Genomic DNA, 23,110 nt, shown 5'->3' on the forward strand with positions numbered 1-23,110 from the left:
GCAGATGTAAGGAGTGGCACAGCACGTTAGGTATGGGCGGTCCATGGACATTGTTTGAGTTGTGTCGCACTTGCGACACGACTCCAGAAAAGCACCCCCCTAATGCCATCAGATGCAACACACATCTGTCTATCCCTGCGCCACAGTGCACCGCATTGTAAATGTGACGCATCCGTGGTGGCGCAAGGGTTGAATTGCATGTCGCATTGTTACTGGCGCATCCCTGCTAATATTTGTCAATTGCTACTTAGCAGGGTTGTGTATATACGGCAGCAGTACTGTGCCCATGTTTTCAAAAGTGGGGGAGGGATTTGCCATTTCTAATGCAAAGGATTCTGGGACTTGTGGTGCTACATACAGAGGGTGACACATGAGTCTCTGACTGACTATATTTTTATATACACTTTGGACAACTTCCTTACTCTCTTACAGTGCAACATAGACAGTTTTTTCATGCACTTTTTCTTTTCATCCCATTTACCTGGTACCACGTAGAGGATGTCACTAACAGGCAGCCCATGGACCAAGTGGGGGTGTATTGTGGTAAGGATATCCTCCTCCAGTGGGGTGAGACGGAAGCGGGGTCCAGAGTATGCAGCAGGGAGGATCCTGTTTAATTTGATCCTGGAGTACTTCTCCATCACTCTCTGCCTTTCATCCTGCCACTTCTTCTTGATGTCCTGGACTGTGCGCCTCTCCTCCCCCAATGCTGTGAGAGCAGTGGCTAATTGCTGCCATAGGGCTTCCTTCTGTGTGCCACTGGTGCAGTTGGGTGGGAGTCCATATAGGCGTTTGTGATGCCTCACTATATGCTCCACAAGCATGGTGATCTCCTCTGCAGTGAAGTTCTTCTTCCTCCTCATTAGTTCCATTTTTCTCTGACGATGTCAGCGTTGTGAACACGAACTCTCTGTAGCCAAACCTGTTCCTTCAATGTGTGCTGCTTTTATATGTTTTGTGGTGCTGGTCAATTAGTGTTAATTGGCTTCAGCTGGAGCATGGTGGGGGATGGTAGGCACTTGCAACATCATTGCGAAATGGAGCTATTGACTGCAGTGTGTCAGCTGATCCATGGTGGGGGATGGTGGGCACTTGGACAGGTGTTTACCCCTGGCTAAAATGATCAACGGCCACAGTTCGTGTATTCCGGCCCGGAATCAGAGATTCCGGGCCGTAGGCGGAGATTCCGGCCCGGGAGCGGAATTCCAGCTCCGGGTGCGAAATTCCCGCTCTGGGAGCGGAAATTCCGGCCCAAGTGCGGACGTAAAGTTAGGAGTCGTAAGTCCATTCTGTGAATACCAAAAGTAGTACGTTCATTCTGTGAATGACAAAAGTAGTAAGGGCATTCTGTGAATACCAAAATGGTAGTAAGTTTAGGATTTTGTCTTAAGTTAGTTCTGTGAATCGGGCCACAGTGCTGACTGTTTGTACATACCAGAAGCAGGTTGCCCTGCCCCCTCAACTTTCTTTCTGCTTGCATAGGAAAATACAAACATATATTTGGGAAAATGATGGCCATGTGTCTGTAATGCATACATCGCTGCAGAGTTCAGAGTATCGTGTTACCCAGTAAAGGCTTTCAGAAGGGCCATTTGTCAGGGCCTTCCAGTAAAATGCAGCTCAGACAGAGAGCAAGTGGCATGTTATGAAATTAGTGTTGTGTGAGGAGAAAAGCCAGATTGATAGCCAATCTTAAATTGTCAGAAACAGCTCATATTTTTTTTCATTTAGCATGACTTTTTTCCCCAAAGGTAGTTTAAATTAGGCCTGGGCATGAAACTCCGCTCTGCTTGCGGAGTTTTTCTGCTCCGGGTAGAGCACTGAGTTCCCAAAAAACAATTTTTTGTAAAACTTTTTTATCAGGTTTTCAGCTTACATAAAGATGTACCGTACATTAATGCTGTATATATATGCACATCACGGACAAGTATCTCACATATTTCAAATAGTCGTATTACAATCTAGTATCTACTGCAGCTCACACCAGATTTTTAACGATTACTTGTTGATGGAACACAAATCTGCACTATATTTGGGACACAGTTCAATGAGGCCGTGTCGCATCCCCTGTTGGCTCATCAATCAGGTCGTGCAGGCCAAGAGGAAGGGACTTCATTTCATCATTTGTCATGCATTTCCTCCCAGACAGAGGGGTTCTCCCATGCACGCCCAGGTGAGGCATTAAAGTCCAGAGCACAGAGGTTCAGACTGGTTGGTCCCTTAAATAATTCACCAGGGGTTCCCAGATGTCTCTCGGGCGAGATGAGGTCGGAAGATGTTCTGCATTAGTCATAAGCTGATCTTTACAATAATCAAGGTCCTTCAGCCAGTCCTTGAATTTGGGGGCTCGCCCTCTTCCCCATCTGCATGCCACCCTACGTTTAGCCAATAACAGTCCCATTGCTACGAATCGCCTGTATAGTGCTTGTATGTCAGCTGTGTGGCCTAGGGGGGACACAGGGAGGGGGTACCTATAATTTGGGACAGGGCAGCAATCACCTCATGCCAATACCCATGAATGACAGGGCATTGCCAAGCAAGGTGCAAGAAGTCCGCACCCGCCTGTCGACATCTCTCACAACGATCGTCATGTCTCAATTTGTACTTGTGCAGTCGCGTGGGTGTATAATAAGTTCGGTGTAGATATTTGAAATGTATTATTCATAAGAGACTGCTTGCTGTGATAGCTTCCATCTGTATGCAGCAATATGTCCACTGCTTGTCTGTCAGGGGTGATTCCAAGTCAAGATCCCATGCCTCTCTGGCCTCTTATTTTGGCTGTGTCCTCTCAAGTAATGCAGCCTGATATACTCTAGATACTGCGAGCGCTGGTCCTGCCATTTTAAGTAGGGTGTGTAGTGCTTCTAAAGTAGGAGGTTCCTGAGGTAATCCTGGGACGTGTGCTCTAATTTCATGTTTCAATTGTTTGTATAGAAATGGCACCAGAGGGGTGACATTGTCCTCAGTAAGCAGTTCCCGTCACTCCCCGAACGCCCCCTCCCCCAGTAAAGGTCACCCCAGCAGTTTAGGTTCCTTCTGTGGAGCATCTCGTGGCACACAGCCTTGTGGGTGACCGGTACATGTGCAAGGTATGGGAGTGGTATGAGAGGGGAATACAGTATTGATTTTTCCGCTGTTCTGCCTAGGCGTTTCCATGCATGATTCGTGTAAGTTACCGTATGATGCGTCACCCAGGGACTCGTTACCCAGAAAGGAGGTTGTGGGTACGGGGTCATGTATCCCTGCTCGATGGCCAAATGTGGCATGGATGGTGGTGGCTGGAGCAAATATGTTGCGTAATGGGCCTGAGCCCTCAGAAAGTATAGCTCCATATCTGGGGCCTCAGATCCCCCGGTTGAGAATGGTTGTGTCATGGTGCACCAGCCAATGTTAGCCTGATGAACAGAGGGTGTTGAGGAAGGGGTGCCCTGTATTATAGGGTATATTAATGAATAAATACAGCAATTTAGGAAGTATAATCATTTTCATGAGGGCCACCCTTCCAGCAGGGAAAATGGCATCATGATCCAACGGGACACCCAGTTGGTAATGGTGTCGATGGCAGTGCCATAGTTCATGCAAAGCATTTATTCCTTAGTTCTGGTGATTGCCACGCCCAGATATCTTATTTTGGTTTTGTACCATTTCAAGGGGAAATCAGGGGTGAATTGAACTGCGTTGGGCGTAAGCGGAAAGATCTGAGATTTACTCCAAATAATCCCTATCCCTGAGAATGAACCAAATCTGATGAATTCGCACAGGATCGGGTTGAGGCTAGTCTTTGGCTCCCGTAAGTAAAGAGTGACATCCTCAGAATACAGCGATATTAGTATCTGTTATGTGGGATATGGTATGGCATACTGAGGAAATATGAATTTTTATGATCAATTGTGTCCCCTATCTTAGACCCCAACGGCTCCATGTACATGCTACAAGTACATGTATGTTCCCTCCACTTCAAGCTATGAAGACGCAAATACAATTGTGTCCAACGTCAACATGTCCTCTTTCAGATCCGCCCTGAATGGGTCGAATATTCCGTTCCTAAGTATGCTTTGCCACCGTCTTTATATGGTATACTTTTCACGTTTTCCAGCTCTGGCAAGGTAGGCCCTGAATTCTGCCATCGAGCCTTTTCCTGCTTCTGCCTCTGAATGCTCCAGCCTGGACCTGTATCTGTATCCATGAACTTTGTCCTACTCCCTGCGCGGCTAACGGTGCCCGGCCCGGCCTGTTGCCTGCCAAGACTGTATTCAGCCTTCAAGTTATCTGCTCCGCTCCTCGAGAAATGCATTCCTGTCTAGTAGTTTAGGTAAACATTCTTCCAGCTACAGAGCAAAGGGCCCGGCCTCATTGTCTCCGTGCAAGTAATTCATGACTTTCGTTACCATGGTAGGCCCATGCCCCCTCGCATCTCATGTAGACACTTAGACGCTTATACACGCACTAGTAGTTAGTATAGGATAGCCTCTGCCTGAGAGACCTTCCCTTCCAGATAATATAGTTCCTTAAACACAAGATATTAGATACAATTTGGAATTAGGTTGTCCTGACATCCCAGACTTCTGTCTCCTCATGTAGGGCTAAATGTCAAGTTCCCTTCACCCTCTAGTTACACGTCAATCACACGTCATGCGGCTGCGCGCGCATCTCTGCCATATATTTCTGCTGACATTGCAGGATTCTCTTATGGATCCACCCACCTGTGTCATCATCATAATGACGTTTCTAGTATACGCCTTTATGCACGCCTATTGTAACGCCTTTTTTATTACGTATGTGTATTCTTATCTTTCCTATCAGCTGTTACGCCTCCTGCATCCGTCTTTACTGTAATGCATTTACTATATATATTATAGCCTGTCAATAATGTATTGCCGATCCCTTCCTGAACCTTCGTGGTGACGGAACCCGATTGCCTGGTTCGAACCATAATTCCTTTGTAAGGAATAAATTCCCTTTTATAACCTCAAATACCACGGATTCTGCCTCTTATTTTTACTGAGTTATTCTTATTGAATTTTACCGCATAAATTAAGTCTAGGTAATTTAAATTTACCACATAATTGGCGCCCGAACAGGGACACCTCTCACACCCCACGCGCCGGAGGTGCGTTGCAGACCCGGTCTCCTGCCACAGCCGGACGGACAACTACGCGTACCCGCAGGATTTCCTGTATCTCCCTCAGGCCAACGGGGGCGACTGAGGCTGCGATCAACACCCAGACGAGGCGGTGAGGAGTGCGGAGAATCCCGACCAGAGCCTAGCTGAGAGAGCAAGATCCGAGGTATACAGAGGCCCACCAGATTCCGAAGTTCCGAAGTATCTATGTCACGAGTCGAGTCGAGTCCAGTTTGGTCCAGTCCAGTCCAGTTTCCGAGGCCTTCCGTTCCGTGCTTCCCGGTGAGTACCGTTGCTAGGGACGCATTTAGACGTGCACATTAGTTTGTGCCGGTCAAGACGGGTTTGGGTACACAGATCCGGTCTGCACTGTTTCAGCAGTGTATCTGTACTGTTTAGCAGTACATCCAGTATATTTAGTATTATGCAGTTAACTAGTTTTATTCTAATTATTATTGTTCGTTCTAAAATGTTTTGATATGTTTTAAATGTCGTGGTATGAGTGATTGTTCGATCTTCATTTCTGTGTTTCTTGTATTAATTGTGTTCAAGTCCGAGTAAGACCAAAGTAGCGAGGTTCAAGATGCCGCTATTCTCGAAATTAAGACAGATAAAAACTAGAAAAGGGATACTCGAGGAAGCTGTTCCCATTCCACCTAGGGACACTCCAGGGTACTTTATGTACCATAAACATGGCCTAGATGCCGTATTATATCTTGATTTATGGGTGGACTACACCAAGGATTTAGCAGAGAGTCAGAGATGGCCCGCTGCTGGGACATGGGATGCAGATTGCATCATGAGAGTAGAAGAAGTATTATGGAAAAAGAAAGCCAGACAGTCACAGAAAGATGCCATTGAATTATGGCGTAAAGAATCGCATAGACGCGCAGAGAAAGCGCTCAGAAAAGAAGAGAAAAGTAGAGAGAATTCAGACAAAGCCCGAGAAAACCTATTAATTGACGAAGGTATCCGAGTAAAAACAGAACAAGTAGACAGACAACGAAACACTCTTATGAATGGTATGTATCCTCTTCTGGCCGAGGGTTTGCCTAAGGCCACCCGGGAGGTACCAAAAGATCTGCCACCTCCATTACTCCCGATTAAAGTACATCCCAAGACCGCAAAGGACATTTTCCTTTCTTCTTATTTAGACGATGCAGCCCCCGAATATGTTAATGTTGCGCATCAACGCGCATCACCTGTTGACGACGCTCAACCCCAAGATCATCTGCCCCCACCTCCGCAGCAACAAACTCCTCCTCACGTTCAAAACGTTCCACCTGTTTCTACAGTCCTTCCCGCATCTACACTCTCTACCCTACATCCAACAAATCCTTTTGGACTTGGCACCTCAGGAGGTGCGACAGGAGGTGCGACAGGAGGTTTTTCCACGCCACCGCCAGCACCTAGATTGACTTATAGGGATTTAGCACACCAGCGTACACCCCAAACAGCTAATGACAAAATATTTAATGAGCCTCTTGCAGATTGTAGATATGATCCAGTGCCCGGTAAACACGACAGAATGTTGCTATCATCAGTACGTTTACGACGAGTTTCGACCTATCTAATGACGCTACCAGGAATGATTGGTCATCTAGACAAAATATATCACTTTATCCAAACAGGGGAAGGTCCTGAAAGTATTGGCGAGGCCATGGAATACCAGAAAGTGGACATGCAAAAATTATTGTTACGCTTCTTCATAAACTGCCTGATCAGAAACAGAGATAGGCCTGAGGTAGATCCGGAGGAAATGCAAGTACTTACCAGATGGGGTCAGAATATAGCAGACGGAAAACATGATAAACAGAAGAGTATAGAAGTTATGCACCGAAAGATCAGAAAAGAAGTAGAACGAATACATGAAAGAAGATTAGAAGCAGATAAAACTGAATCAGAGGGAGAGGAGGAGGAACAGTCAGAAATGACAACAGGACAATTAGAATTACCAGCTAGAGAAACGATAGCTTATGTAGGAAAAGGAAGATCTTTTAATAAAACAATACGTCCGATACGTCCAGAATGTAACAGAATTTTTCAAACAGCTATCTCAAATCCAAGGACCCCTGAACACTTATTCCAGGCTACTGATAAAATACTCCGAGAACGAAGGGGGTACCATGTGCTCGATTCTATGGATGAACAAGAATTAGCCAGGTCAGCAGTACAATGGGCTGACAGTTCTGAGAAATACAGTGATGATGCGCTAGCACACACGTTTCTGAATCTCACACCAGACGAACAGCGTTTAGCTAGTATATACATGATACAACATCTCCTTATATTATATAAAGGCCAACACTCCGATCCTGGTCCCCTACCTGATATACTGATAGAACTACTCCTGAATAAATGGAGAGGTCTAGGTACCGATCTAATTAAAGTAATTCTAGAATACCGACACAGATATAGTGCCTTTTTGTGTCCAGAACATGATCCAGCTCCCTCCATGGAAAGAAAAACGTATTACATAGACAGACAGAATCCCTTACGCGAAGTACACCCAGTTAGGAATGATGATAATACTTTTAGACGCGTGTTCGTGTACACGCCTATAACTAAAATAGAACTATTGGAAATGAAAAAATTAGTGCCCAGCCATGACAAAGATCCAGCAGGTTTTCACCGTGAACTAAAGGACATGTTACTCATGGGTGATTATACCTATCCTGACATTATGAAAATATTGAAAGTATTATTGCCTGCCGGTATTTATGAGAAACTCAAAGAAAAAGAGTGGGAGGTGGGAGAACAAAAGATTGATTGGACCGCATTAGAAAACGAAGAAAATGCCCGTACTGCAGGCGTAGGGCTTGGGGACAAAACTAAAGCATTACCAGGATTATTAGTACAAGTATTGCCACGTTTATTAATTACGAAAAAGGAAGACTGGGGAGCAATCTCAGCCTGTAAACAGAAACCCGATGAAGACACTAGTGATTTCTATTCCCGATTTGAAAAATGTTTTGGTATTAATAGCGGCCTAAAAGCAAATAGCGAGTCATATCCACATCTCTTTGTAACAAAACTAGTCGAGAATTCCCTGCCCCAGGTTAAGAACAGAGTATTGAAAGTTGAGAGCACTTGGCAAGCTAACACTCCTTCACAAATGTTACAAATGTTACAGTATCACCAGAATAGAATTAGAGAAGAACAAGACCACGAACAAAGACGTATGAAAGACACGAAAATGAAAATGCTCGTTGCTCAGTCAGTTCCAGCTGACGGTCATAAAAAGGGTGCGACACAGTCCAGTAATTCAGCGGTTCCTGTAAAAGGGACATGCAACTATTGTAAACAGCCAGGTCATTATATAAACGATTGTGCAGTTCTGAAACATAATATCTCTACGGGTAAAACCAAGGAGAGACCACGACCGCCTAGACAGGATCAGATCCAACAACAAGCACCTCAGCATGTACAACCTATGCCGGTTCCACAACAGACCGTAGCGGTACCACAGCCACAGCCTATTGCCGCAACACAAAACACGACACATCAGATGTACCAGTATGCACAAAATGACTATCCAGATTATCAGCGATACACATGAAATAGCCTAGAGAGGGAAGTTGGCTTACCCCTTATTGAGGTTCCCGTAGATCAAGAGGGTCCTTATGTACAGAGTCAAGTATTAGGGAAAGACAGAAAGTTTCTACTTGATACAGGGGCAAGCAGAACAACTATAAGTCACGACGAGGTTCCAGGGGCACCCCTCTCAGGCTCACAGAATATTTCCCTTGGATTTTCAGGAAAGCCTACTATTAACGAAGTATCGCAACCGCTTCCACTTACAGTTGGTCCATTGACACGGACTACAGATCTATTGCTTACAAAATCATGTCCAGAAAACTTGTTAGGTATAAAGACATTGAAAGCTCTAGGAGCTATAATATGTTGTTCTCCGGACGGAGTACGACTATTTTTGCGTGACTTTAAAGGTCACTACGTGTCAAGAGACATGGATCACCGGTTACAGAATCTACCTGCACATTTATGGGCACAAGGCCCCACTGATGTAGGTTGTATGCACATTACACCATATCGAGTCACACTCAAAGCAGGAGTGGTATTACCACGAATGTGACAATACAAGTTACCTCCAGATGCTGTAGTGGCTTTACTGCAAATCATTGACGAGCTCATTGCACAAGGAGTGGTTGTGGAAACCGACTCCAATGTATGTAATTCTCCGATCATTCCGATTCTTAAACGAACTGATCCAAAAGCACCCCCAGTATATCGATTAGTTATTGATCTGCGCGAATTGAATAAATGCATTGTACCACAATATCCCGTGGTCCCAGATATCTCTTCATTACTGACAGCTATTGATTCAGAAGCAACGTTCTTTACTGTAATCGACCTCAAGAACGCCTTCTTTAGCGTACCAATCGATCCGGAAAGCCAATATTTGTTCGGATTTAGTTTAAATGGACGAAGCTTTAAATTTGCACGCGCACCTCAAGGATTCACAGAAAGCCCTAGCATCTACAGCCAAGCACTGAAAAGACAACTTGACAGTATCCACATGCCTGTTAACACTGCACTGCTTCAGTATGTCGATGATCTGCTGATCACCGCCCGAAGCAAACCCGAATGTGAAAAAGCATCACTGACGGTTTTACATTTTCTGGCCGACAAGGGGCACAAGGTGTCCCCTTCGAAGCTGCAATTCTGTGTTCAGCAAGTTGTGTACCTTGGGCACTTGCTGTCCAAGGGGGGGAGACAGCTCACACCTGACCGCATCCAGTTAATTGTAAACATGCCACCACCCAAGACACAAAAGGAGGTACGGGCCTTCATAGGCCTCACTTCGTACTGTAGGCAGTGGATCCCCCAATATGCATTTCTAGCAAAACCACTCATTCAGTTGACAACCCAGGAGGCAGCGACATCGACTGTCCTCCCTTGGACTCCAGAACATACACAAGCTTTTGAAGACTTAAAGAAAGCCTTATGCCAAGCACCTGTTTTAGCGACACCATGTTACAGTAAGCCTTTTACACTTTTTGTTACAGAACGTGAAGGTACTGCCTTGTCAGTACTCACTCAGGAACAGGCAGGATCACACAAGCCGTGTGCTTACTTTTCTAGCACATTAGATCCAGTAGCCCAGGCTCTTCCTGCGTGCCTGAAATCAGTCGCAGCGACAGCTCTAGCGATCAGACAAAGCGATTCCATAGTATTAGGACATCAATTGACAGTACAAGTACCACACGCAGTAGAGGTTCTCTTGAACCGGACACAAACACAACACTTGACTATAGCACGACTGACGGGTTATGAACTAACATTGTTCCAGCCACACATAGAAATCAGACGTTGTAGTACATTAAATCCTGCCACACTTTTGCCATTAAGTGGAACAGACCCATTGGCACATGATTGTATTGAAGTCATTACTATTACGACAAAACCCAGACAAGACTTGACAGATGTCCCATTACCAGACCCAGACCTGACACTTTATGTGGATGGGTCATGCATGAGAACAAGTACAGGAGAATTAGTGGCCGCTTACGCAGTCACGACAGACACTGAAGTCATTGAAACAAATTGTATTAACACTTTGTCAGCTCAAGCAGCAGAGCTCATCGCTCTGACACAAGCCTGTATTCAAGCCAAAAATAGAAAAGTTAACATATACACAGATTCACGTTATGCATTCGGAGTTGTACACGACTTCGGAGTCCTTTGGCGAGAGAGAGGTTATTTGACTTCTCACGGTGCCAACATTCAACACGGTCACCTCATTCAAGCTCTGTTAGATGCAATACATCTACCTACTTCGATATCTATCATGAAGTGTAAGGCCCATACAAAAGTCACCGATATTATTTCCCAGGGTAACGACCTAGCAGACCGAACAGCTAAGCAAACAGCACAGAATAGGACTCATGCAACTGACTTGACAAAGACAATAGATCCGACACACTGCATGACAGTTAAGGATCCCGCCCTTGATGTAATTGACATACAGACACATGCTACACCAGAGGAAATAAAGAAATGGACTGAATTAGGAGGGATCCAAACAGATCAGGGATGGATGACGAAGGGAAAATCTACATGGTTTCTCCCCGACTCAATGGTTCAAGTTATCATTAACACAATACATAGTCCAGCACATTTAGGAGAAAAAGCTATGTTAGACAGTATTCAAAACATCTGGTTTAATAAACACTTACGAGCTGCAGCCAAACAGAAAGTCCGAACTTGTATGATTTGTTGTCAGTTCAACCCAGGTAAAGGCGTACCTGTAGAGCAGGGTGGATTTCAACCTCCCGATCACCCTTTTGAAGTCCTCCAGATGGATTATATCCAGATGGAACGTTGTCGAGGATTCAAATATGTCCTCGTAGTTGTATGCGCTCTTTCCCGTTGGACAGAGGCATATCCCGTCTCAGATTACACTGCCCCGACTACTGCCAAACAGTTAGTTCGTGAATTCTTCCCACGGTATGGTTTGCCCCGTATCGTGTACTCAGATAACGGCCAGCCGTTCTCATCCGAGCTAATGAAACACATTTCACTCTTGTTAGGCTATCAATGGAAATTCCACTGTGTCCGACATCCCGAGGCAGCAGGTCTCGTGGAGCGTCATAATCAGACTCTGAAAACTTTCTAAAATATGCAGAGAGAAAGGCGTCGACTGGATAGTAGCCTTACCAGTTGCACTATTTTACATGAGAATGGTAGCACATTCTCGCACAGGGCTATCCCCGTACGAGGTGGTCTTCGGTAGGCCACCAAATATGTGGGGGACGCCTATACCTCGTAAAATCACTGATGTTGATTGTAATATGCTGACAGATTACCTTGCTTCCTTGATGTCTGCACTACAATCTTGCCGTTCACAGGTAGCTGCAGCCTTTCCCGACAACACCGAGGTGAAGCCCCATGAAGTGGTTCCTGGAAACTTTGTTTTCATAAGAAATTTCGACAGGAGGAGCCCGTTGGAGCCTCGCTGGCAAACGCCAAAACTGGTACTTCTGACCACGAGGACAGCAGTGAAGGTCGAGGGTCGCAAGGGTTGGCTACACTCGAGCCATATCAAGAAATTTCATGGACCACTCTCTGATCTGAACTCTCAGCCCTGCCCCCTTCCACAGACTGATTCAAAACTCCCCCTGGTCGAGAACACTGTTTCTCAAAACTATAAACTGAAACTAAGGTCTAGCAAGTCAGACAATTCGATTGTTTAAGTCCTCTCCAAGGTGAATCGGTTGAATTAGTCTCTGACATGTATCCTCTAGACCGAAATCGAGAGAGAGATAGACAGAAACAGCTCAAGAAACGTGCATATTGTAAATCACTTCATAGTCACTGTATAGTGACACTGTTGATTATGTTTTTTCTAAGTCTTTTGATTATTGCTGCAAGTATACTGTTGCGCATGTACTATCCTATTTTCAAGCGTGCTCATTCTGCTTACAATGTTACTGCCGAACATTCTTTTAGTGAATTACCTCCACATGAGTTGTCCTACAGATTTGCGCTGCGCAACAACACATTCATTAGTATGTTACATCATTCCCATCAGACCAGCAATACTACAAATTGTTGGATATGTGGCCGACTCCCTCCCTATCAGAAATACAAAGGAGTTCTGCCTCTCTTTCCGTACCCGTTCACACACAATGGTTCCTGTGGAGCATGGTTTAGTTTGATTAATTCTTTAGATTCAAACACTGTAGTTTTCCAGAGCAACTGGGTATGGGGAAACCTGAACTTAGTTTTGCTTAAAGTCTGCTATCCTAACAAGGAGGGACTTCCCAAAAGAACAGGAACTGACCTAGAAAATGAAGTATATGGATTAGGTAATTTTACACTTAACCTCATGATTCTGAATGTTGAATCTGAAACTGCACTAGTCTTGCCTGCCATGTCCGTATTTCCAGTTAAAGGTGAATTCTGTGTAAGAAAGAATGGTTCAGTACACCTGGGTCATAGTAAATGTATTACTGTGATCGAATTCAGTGATAAAGGCAAGTCTACATTTAGAGCTTCCCGTCATTCCTACTTCATATGTGGTCATACCGCATATATACGTTTACCTCTAGATCGGGATGGTACCTGTTACATTGCATTCCTTCTGCCACCTGTTTTCCTAGCCCCTCCTGATTATCATAGAAATACCCATTTAGTACACAATAGACCCCAGAGAGATATCCCGATTGTTGACTACACTGAAACAGCATGGGAACAATATACAGATTTCAATAAAGGATTCTTTCCCTACATAGGTGTTGTCACTAATAGTAAACTGATACGTAGATTAACCAGAACCCTTGAAGCAGTAGTGAATGAAACTACTTCCGCCCTAGGCAACTTAACAGAGGAGCAGTCTGCGATGCGGATTGTTGTTCTTCAAAATCGTCTTGTCCTTGACGTCATCCTAGCCGATAGGGGCGGAGCCTGTAGGGTCATCGGATCAAGTTGCTGTGTTTTCATTCCAGAAAACGCGCCATCAGTATACAAAGCCATAACTCGTCTTCACAAGATTGTAAGCCAGATACACCAGAATCCAGGCACCTGGACTTGGTCCGGTTGGCTCTGGAGCGTGTTGTCAGCCTGGGGATGGAAAGTCCTATCCTTCCTAGGTATTGGCCTTCTCATAGTATTCAGTTGTTGCCTGTGTCTACAATGTGGACCAGCGATTTGCGGCCTGTGTGCCACATCATGTATTCCACGTTCAAGTCCTCGTTCAAAATCCCGGAAGAAGAAAGAAGAGCAAATGATGTTACATGAACAGATTGATGGATTCCTGAAGATCGATATTTCATGAAGGGTCCGTAGGGGACAAGGAGGGAATGAGGAAATATGAATTTTTATGATCAATTGTGTCCCCTATCTTAGACCCCAACGGCTCCATGTACATGCTACAAGTACATGTATGTTCCCTCCACTTCAAGCTATGAAGACGCAAATACAATTGTGTCCAACGTCAACATGTCCTCTTTCAGATCCGCCCTGAATGGGTCGAATATTCCGTTCCTAAGTATGCTTTGCCACCGTCTTTATATGGTATACTTTTCACGTTTTCCAGCTCTGGCAAGGTAGGCCCTGAATTCTGCCATCGAGCCTTTTCCTGCTTCTGCCTCTGAATGCTCCAGCCTGGACCTGTATCTGTATCCATGAACTTTGTCCTACTCCCTGCGCGGCTAACGGTGCCCGGCCCGGCCTGTTGCCTGCCAAGACTGTATTCAGCCTTCAAGTTATCTGCTCCGCTCCTCGAGAAATGCATTCCTGTCTAGTAGTTTAGGTAAACATTCTTCCAGCTACAGAGCAAAGGGCCCGGCCTCATTGTCTCCGTGCAAGTAATTCATGACTTTCGTTACCATGGTAGGCCCATGCCCCCTCGCATCTCATGTAGACACTTAGACGCTTATACACGCACTAGTAGTTAGTATAGGATAGCCTCTGCCTGAGAGACCTTCCCTTCCAGATAATATAGTTCCTTAAACACAAGATATTAGATACGATTTGGAATTAGGTTGTCCTGACATCCCAGACTTCTGTCTCCTCATGTAGGGCTAAATGTCAAGTTCCCTTCACCCTCTAGTTACACGTCAATCACACGTCATGCGGCTGCGCGCGCATCTCTGCCATATATTTCTGCTGACATTGCAGGATTCTCTTATGGATCCACCCACCTGTGTCATCATCATAATGACGTTTCTAGTATACGCCTTTATGCACGCCTATTGTAACGCCTTTTTTATTACGTATGTGTATTCTTATCTTTCCTATCAGCTGTTACGCCTCCTGCATCCGTCTTTACTGTAATGCATTTACTATATATATTATAGCCTGTCAATAATGTATTGCCGATCCCTTCCTGAACCTTCGTGGTGACGGAACCCGATTGCCTGGTTCGAACCATAATTCCTTTGTAAGGAATAAATTCCCTTTTATAACCTCAAATACCACGGATTCTGCCTCTTATTTTTACTGAGTTATTCTTATTGAATTTTACCGCATAAATTAAGTCTAGGTAATTTAAATTTACCACAATACTCCATGTGGTGTTGTCGTATTTTGGCCGCGAGGTGTTCTATAGCAAGGGCAAATAGCAACGGGGAAAAGGGGCATCCTTGTTGTGCGCCTCGCATGATTGGGATTAGAGGGGAGTATAGACCATTCATCTGTATAATAGCCTCAGGTTGGGCGTACAACAGCATTACCCATGCCAGAAATGGATGGGGGAGATCCATTCTTCCCAGAATTGCAAACATGTAGTCCCATTCCAGGGAATCAAAAGCTTTTGTGGCATCTAAGAATATACCTACTGCACTAGTCTCTGGATCTATGTCGTGGAGCAACGCAAATGTTGTGCGCAGTTTATGGGATGTGACCCTGCAGGGGATGAAGCCTCCCTGATCTGGGAGGACCAGTCCCTCCATCAGCAACGTCAACCTATTTGCAACAACTTTAGCTAGGATCTTGGTGTCGCAGTTGATGAGCGACAGAGGCCTGTAGGCCTCGCAGCTGCTGGCCTCTGTTCGGCTTGAGTAAGGATATGATCATGGCCTGTCACATGGTCATAGGTAAAGTCCCACTGTCTCTGATCTCCTCAAATAGCTTTTTAAGGAATGGAGCAAATTTTTCTATACAGCATTTATAAAAGTCCACCGGTAGGCCATCGGGTCCCGGGGCCTTACCGGATCGCAGACCCATTATTGCGGGCCAGATCTCGTCCTCCTCGAGATCAGTAGAAAATAATTCTGTACGTGAATCGATAATCCACCCAAGGGCAGTGTCTTCAAAGTAGGCAGCTATGGCAGGAGGGACTCTTTTACGTGTGTGATAGAGTTTAGAATAATAGATAGCAAAAATATTAAGAATCTCCTGTGACTCAATGTGCCTGCTTACTGTCTAATCTATTATTTCCAAAATTTGATTAGCGAATCTAGGGGGTCTGATTGCTTTGGACAGGGCTCTACCTGGGCATTCACCCTCGCCATAAGATCTGGCCACGTGATATTTGGAGCGAAATTTGAATTCTCGGTCCGCCTCCTTGGTGTACTTCATTAGTAGTTATTTAAGCTGTGCCCTCTGTTGTGGGGTGGGGGTGGAAGCCAGGAGCTCCTCTGTTTTTTTAATGACCCTCTCTAGCCTAGTTAAGGTTCCCCTGATGGACTTCAGGATCCCTCCACTTTTGGCTATACACGACCCTCTAATAGTGACCTTGAAGCTCTCCCATACACATGCCAGTGGTGAGACACTGTCTTGATTGCGGGGTAAGAACTCGAGGATTTCCTGAAGTATTTCTTCACGAAAGATGCTATCTAGCAGAGCTGTGGGCTGGAGTCTCCAGGAACAGTATGGAGATTTGTTGCCCAGCGGGGCCAGTCTCCTGAGAATGGGGAAATGATCTGAAAAGGTTCATGCCAGGTGTGTCACGCTTTGGAGCCACGTGTTAAGACCTCTCGACATCAACCATAGATCTATATGGGACCAACTGGAGTGCACGCTGGGAAGGTTCCTTTCCTGCATGATGGGTGTAGGGTCCTCCAGGCATCGAAGAGTTGATGACCCGTCATGATGCCTGTGAGGTGCTTGGTTGCCTGTGGGTGTGAGACTGAGGTGTTGTGGGAGTGGCCAGCATGTGGGTATAATGTTAAATTAAAGTCCCCTTCCCATACAATATAGGTGGACCCTATTTCCAGGATGTGGCCCCACAGCATGTCAAAATAACAGGCATTGTTGATGTTTGGAGCATAGCAGCTTACCAGGGTCACTGTATGTCCAGCCCATCTGCCCCACATCACACTGTACCTGCCCTGAGTTTCCTGCAGTTTGCCCAGTGGACAGTATCTCAAACTAGCTTTAATAAGGATGACAGTACCCCTAGCATACATTGAGTAGAAAGAGTAGCAACTGTGAGCCGCCCATTTCTTCCCGAAGGTGGGCGTTACCTTAGGGTCTAGATGTATTTCTTGTAGCATGGCCACCTATATTTGGTGTCTGTCTAAGTATCCTAAGATCTGTCTTCACTTGCGGTGGTCGCGAAGTCCTCGCACATGCCACGTCATGAAATTGTAACTGGGGACCTTACCTATTACTGATATCTCCCGACCTCTCCCACCTCCCCTAGTGCTGGATAAATCCGTGTGATCTGTCATAGTGATTTTGTATGGATCACTCCTTATACATTCACAGTTGTGTGTGCTTAATTCTTGCCCATGCAGTGTTATCATGTGTAACACCCGAAAAACCAACTCACCCCCCTCCCACAACCATGGCCCAAACCCGTGGGAGAATGGTGTCCCTCCCCCACCCCGCTTTTCTTTCAGCCATACATATTATTTTTAATTGAAAGCTGCCACTTCCCATAGGATATGTTACTTAACAAACATGAACCAATGTGCCAGAAGTGGGACTCATTACATCTTAAGGCTGGCAATAACAGTGTAATCAAAAATGTGGCGATTAATGCACTAATTACAACAGAATACATCATTTGGGGAATTCCCGCAGGGGGAATGCACCAAGGAGGCCGTAAGCACACCTCGCAGGAGCGAGGGTGCCCAGGTTTACAGTTATTTGTGGCAAAGTCTTTAGTCCTGTCCCTGCCTCCTTTGTAGGTTTCAGCAGGGTCGTCGTCTGACCATGTCTATCTTGACCCACTCATATTAATTGAATGTTCAGCAAGGAGATATAGAATGTGTAGTCTTACCGGTGTTGTCAGTTACCATTACCACACATATGTCGGGCTTTAATCCACTTCAGGATCCGGTGATGGTCGTCGGGAGCCAGGATTGTTGCTTTGTTTCGCCGGCGAGTGTTTCTCTGTGTCCTTCAGAAAATCCTGGGCTTGTTGCGGGCTGTTAAAGATGTGGGTCTTTCCACAATAGGGGATTCACAGTCCGGCGGGGTAGAGCATTGCGTATTGTATGTTGGCTTGCTGGAGCTGCCACTTGATCGGTTCTAACTTCCTGCACGCTTCTTGCACCACCATGGTAAAGTCTGGGAAGATTGAGAGTTTGTTCCCTTCGTAGGTTAGGTCTTGCTTTTCCCTAGCCAGTCTTAGGATCGTGTTGCGGTCCTTATATTTGAGCAGTATGGGCTGGGGAGGAGCGCCCGGTGGTGGACTGGCTGCGAGTGATCGATGGGCCCTTTCAACCACCATAACCTTAGAAAGCACCTCCATGCTGAATAGACCGAGCAGTAGTCGCTTCACAGAGTCTTCCATGTGGCCTGTAGCGGTGGACTCTGGGATGCCCATTATGCGCACGTTATTTCTTCGTGAGCATGTCTCCAAGTCTTCATTCTTAGCTGCAATGATTTTTAACATTTATCCATTTCTTGGAGGCGTCCGCAGTTATCAGAAGTCGAGTCCTCCAGAGCAGCTATGCGTTGCTCTGCTTCATTGATGCGGCCATCATGTTTATCCAGGCGATGCTATCCATGCGCATGGTCATGGTGTCTATCTTGGTCTCAATGGAGTTGAGGATTTGGCACATTGTCCGAAGAAGTTCTTTTATATCTGTGTCCTGTGTTTCATTTGAAGCTGTGCTTTCTTCTTTCTGGCGTAAGTCTGTGTCCTTAGCCATGTTGGCGTTATTTTTGTGGGCTGGGAATTAGAGTTTGGCCTGCTTTCCGTCAGTACATCCCATGATTCATGGCTTCTTCGCAGGCTGGGGGTACTGCGGTCAATGCCATTTGACTTTTAGGGTCCTCAAACCGCTGCGGTTCAGCCAGTGCTGTTATGTGTCTTCACACAGGTGTAGGCGATAATGGCAGCCACTCTGCGGCCCAGTTCTTCTCTTCATCCTGTTTAGCTTCATGGTCTGCGGGAGGCATGAATGTGCTGTGCTACAGGGCTCCCTACATGAGGGGGGGTGGGAGCTTTCTTCCCAAAATTCCCGCCAACTGTTTCACGGCAGTGGGGCCTCTGTATGGGCTTTGATGGGGCTGCTTTCACAAGTCACTGCTCAATGTCCAGCTGCTATATGGGTCTCATGGCGCCCAGCCCACGGCACGCTCCAGCAAGGCGCCAGCCATCCCAGACCACTGGAGTGCATCCAGGCCGGGCCCCGGACATCTCAGCAACCGCTTTCTGCTCTGGAGCAACCCACTGTATCAGTCAGAGGTCGCGATCTTTCTGGGGGAAGACAGCGCGGGCAAGGCCCAGTCAGGAACCAGCGCTGGCTCAAGGCCTGCCTTCTGCCGTCACAGCAGAGTTCAGCGGCCCCCGGTCTCAGCGCTCGGCTGGCCCCCCACCTTCCAGCACTGCGGTGAGTGAGCGCCGGCCCCCGTCAGCGGCGATCCTGGGGATCTTCCCGCAGCTATGCTGGGCTGCAGTTCAGGGTGATAGGGACTCAGTTAGTGCACTCCTCCCGTCACCATCTTGGGCCACCCGAGGCCGCAGACACGGGACTCGCTGTGTCGAATGCTCAGAAAGGCAGATTGCAGTTCTCCAGGCGGCACGCCATCTCTGCAGTGGGTCACGCACGGCATCTCATATGTGTGGGCAATTTTTGCCAGGTTAAGAGGGAGGATTATGTTGGATTATGTTCCCGGGCTAACAGCCTAACAGGAGTGTAGCCATCTTGTTCACCGGCTCTCTAGCACCCCCAAAAACGTTTTTTCCCAGCTAAAGCTCACCAACTTTAAGTTGGCGAGCAAGGAAAGTCTTACTCCAGACCACCTTGCAGTTGTGGATGGTCGCCACGGCTCGCGTTGAGAAACCTTCCATTCGTGTTGAGGGCGCTACCACTCGAGTGGAACATCTATTCGAGCAGCAGAAATGAGCAGGGCCCTCTTGCCCTGCATGGGGTGCCATTTGTGCTGACTTTATAGGGTGGGACAAACACCCAGTGCTAAAAATCAACACAAACGGCACAACATAACGTACTCCACTGCTTGCATAACTCCACGTAGTGCAGCAGAGGTTTGTGGTCACTTAGATCTCCGCCCACACCTAGTTTAAATAAATGAAGAACGCACACGTTTACTTTTTTGCCTCATGAGTTTCATGGATTCAGACAGAATCATAGAATGTTGAACCTACTTTGAGACTCCAGCCTAGCTCCCCAGTTCAACAGGTGGCAGTTCTGGTTATATTACATGCCTTCCCTTCTCTGCTACAATATTCTCTCCCTCACATTTGCCTCCCATTTCGCCTATCAACCATTCGGCCGCCCGCCCGCCTACCCCAAAAATTGCTTTCGGGCCAGCCTCCCTTTTTAGGCACTTTTGCTTATTCCCACTGATAGATGTCACATTTCATCCCTCAAATTTTGCCTTTCTGTGACCCCCTATCTCCTGTTACACCCTTCGGTTTTCACGATCGTTATCCTGCACGTTCCTCCACACATTGCTGCTGTTATATTGCTTGTAATTTTACTTGTGCACTGGTGTAAAACAGGTACAAAAAAGCAAAGCCAGTACATTTAGCTTAGGGCGAAACATATTGGCATTGCCAATGCCTGTGTCACTTTGTGCTCGCACGCACTTAATACTTGAGTTTAGAAGTTCCGGCTCACCACTTTTAAAATCCACCAGCTGCCACTGATTTGGAGGGGGAGATAAATGACTGCAACTGAATGGATGTGTTTTTTATATATAGGTAAGATACAATTAACCTCATCCTGGCCACAAACCATCAGAGTACTGTTCAATGGGATGCAATTATCTGAAGGTATTACAGAGAACGCTGAAGAGCAGAGAGGGGTGAGGATCAACATGAAGGCTAAAGAGTCTGAAGAGATGATGCATGAAAAGAAAACTCTTCAGCTTCTTGAAGAAGTACAAGAGGGTGGATGTCTGTCAGATCCATACTGGGTTGCAGTTCTTGAGGCACAATAAAAGAAAGCTTGATCTCTTGTCTTCTGCTTCATGCACTTCTTGTCCCACGGTTGGTGATGTTGCTGCTGAGAGAGTTGCAGTAGCACTTGTTGTGGGTGATCAGAGAGGACAGGGTCCTCCTGTGACCTGCTTTGTAGATGATACAGCAGATCCTGAATGTGATGCATGCCAACTAGGGAGTCAATAGAGTTTGCTGAGGGCAGCCATGTTCTGACCTTTTTTTTTTAAATTAATTTATTTATCAGCTTGAAACACATGAGTACAGAGTTACACATGTGAACCCAGCCAGTTATACAACGTCTATATAATATACAAGTGTTTTTTTTTAGAAGTACAACAGCAAGCATAAACTTATCCCCTCTCCCACCATCAACCGAACTGCAATCCCTGTTGTTAGACACATAGCAACTTACACTTCACAGTTGTGGCACCTTGCACGAGTAGTAGCAAGCCATATGATCTTTTTTAACGTACACAGTAATGCATTATACCTGCTGCAAGTCAGGGTTCCAAAGTATATGGTTAGCAGAGCCCAAAAGTCCTTAGGCCTAGAAGCTGCAGGCAATTCTTCCGCATATGTCCCCAACTGCTCTTTACAGTAAATTAAATCCTGAACCCACTTTTGAACAGTTGGGGTGGTTCTGGTACCCCAGCATTGTGCCACTGCCTGCTTGGCAAACAGGGTTGAGATTGCGACAATTCGCCTGTTGCATGGCCTAAGCTTCTTAACCAACCCCAGCAAACATAATTCCGGATTACATGCCACATTTTCTAAAACCACCTCAGTAAGCACTCTGTAACTTGATTCCAAAATGTATATATTTAGGCGCAGTTCCATGCGAGATGCATAAAGTCTGCGTCATCCTGCCCACATCTTGTACATCTAGCAGTTTCCCTCAGGCCGAACTTTCACAATTGGCTTGGTGTATAATATAGCTGGTGCAGATACTTGAAATGAATGATGCGGACATTACAGTTTGCCATCAGTCTGCCAGTCAGTTCGCAGCAGAACTTCCACTGTTCCAGTGACATTGGGGACCCTAGCACTACATTCCATTTATTAAGTGAAGGAGGTTCAATTAATTTCATTCTCTCTCATAGACGTGCTGTACAGTTTTGTTATCAAACCTCTATTTTCCTCCCCATCCAGTACCACCTGCAGTGCTTTAAATGCTTTTGGCTCTGCTGGAAAGTCAGGTAAAATAGACATGACCGCCTGCCGTACCCTAATATATGTGAAGCCCAGCATTATACTGTAGTCCCGCCCAGCTTGCAAGTCCGAAAGCAACCTGAACGGGCCATTCTTGTATAGATCTCCCAGCTGCCTAACCCCTGCCGCCTTTAGTGCCCTCAAAGCCGCCTGCTCCTGGGTCACAGAAATATCCAGATGTGTAGCAATCGGTAGCGCTGGGGCGTATAATTGGTCCAGTCGCGCCTGCTTAGCCAAAGTCTTCCATGCCCAAGCAGTGCATTTAACAGAGTTAATTTCAGTTCTCGGACCACCCCCCTCCCGACAGTGCCGCTGCCACCAAAGAGACTGGGTGCCTTGTGTCTTCTTCAACCGCAGCATGCGGTAGGAACCGCTGCAGGAAGTACCAATAATGCACAAACTACACCTAATCACATAAATAGTATAACCGCATATCGGGTGCTTCAAAACCTCCTCGATCAAAAGGCTGCATAAGTGTGTCCCAGCTACATCTCGGTTTCTTTCCACCCCAAACTAGAGACAGTAGAGCCGTCTGAAGCGTATTAAATAGTGCAATATTGAGTCAGATAGGGATATTGACAAACAAATAGAGGGGCATCCCTGCCTTGTGCCTCTCTTTATTGGAAATGCATTTGAAACCCAGCCATTAACTTGCTCACTGGCCTCCGGCTCAGCATATAATAATAATTTAACCAATTCAAGGAAGAACAGTGGCATACCCATTCTTAGCAGGACAGTAAACATATATTCCCACTGCAAGGAGTCAAATGCTTTTGCTACATCAAGCAGCACTGCCAATGCCTGAAAATCCGACTCGAAGTAGTGCAAAGCTGCAAAAATAGTACGCAGGTTATGCGTCGTAGATCTCTTGGGCACAAACCCCGACTGGTCCAGGAGAATTCATTTGGGCACCAAAGGCTTTAACCTATTGGCAATAATTTTCGCTAAAATCT

At 46.1% G+C, this 23,110-nt stretch overlaps 1 protein-coding gene across 2 annotated transcripts in view; it reads right to left on the reverse strand.

The window, feature by feature from the left end:
* The window catches only part of LOC146783986 (solute carrier family 2, facilitated glucose transporter member 11-like), a 408,912-nt gene that overhangs the window by 72,268 nt on the left and 313,534 nt on the right, over positions 1-23,110 (reverse strand). The window lies entirely within an intron of this gene.

Source organism: Triturus cristatus, chromosome 11 (genome assembly GCF_964204655.1).
Source record: "Triturus cristatus chromosome 11, aTriCri1.1, whole genome shotgun sequence".
Classification (NCBI taxonomy): domain Eukaryota; kingdom Metazoa; phylum Chordata; class Amphibia; order Caudata; family Salamandridae; genus Triturus; species Triturus cristatus.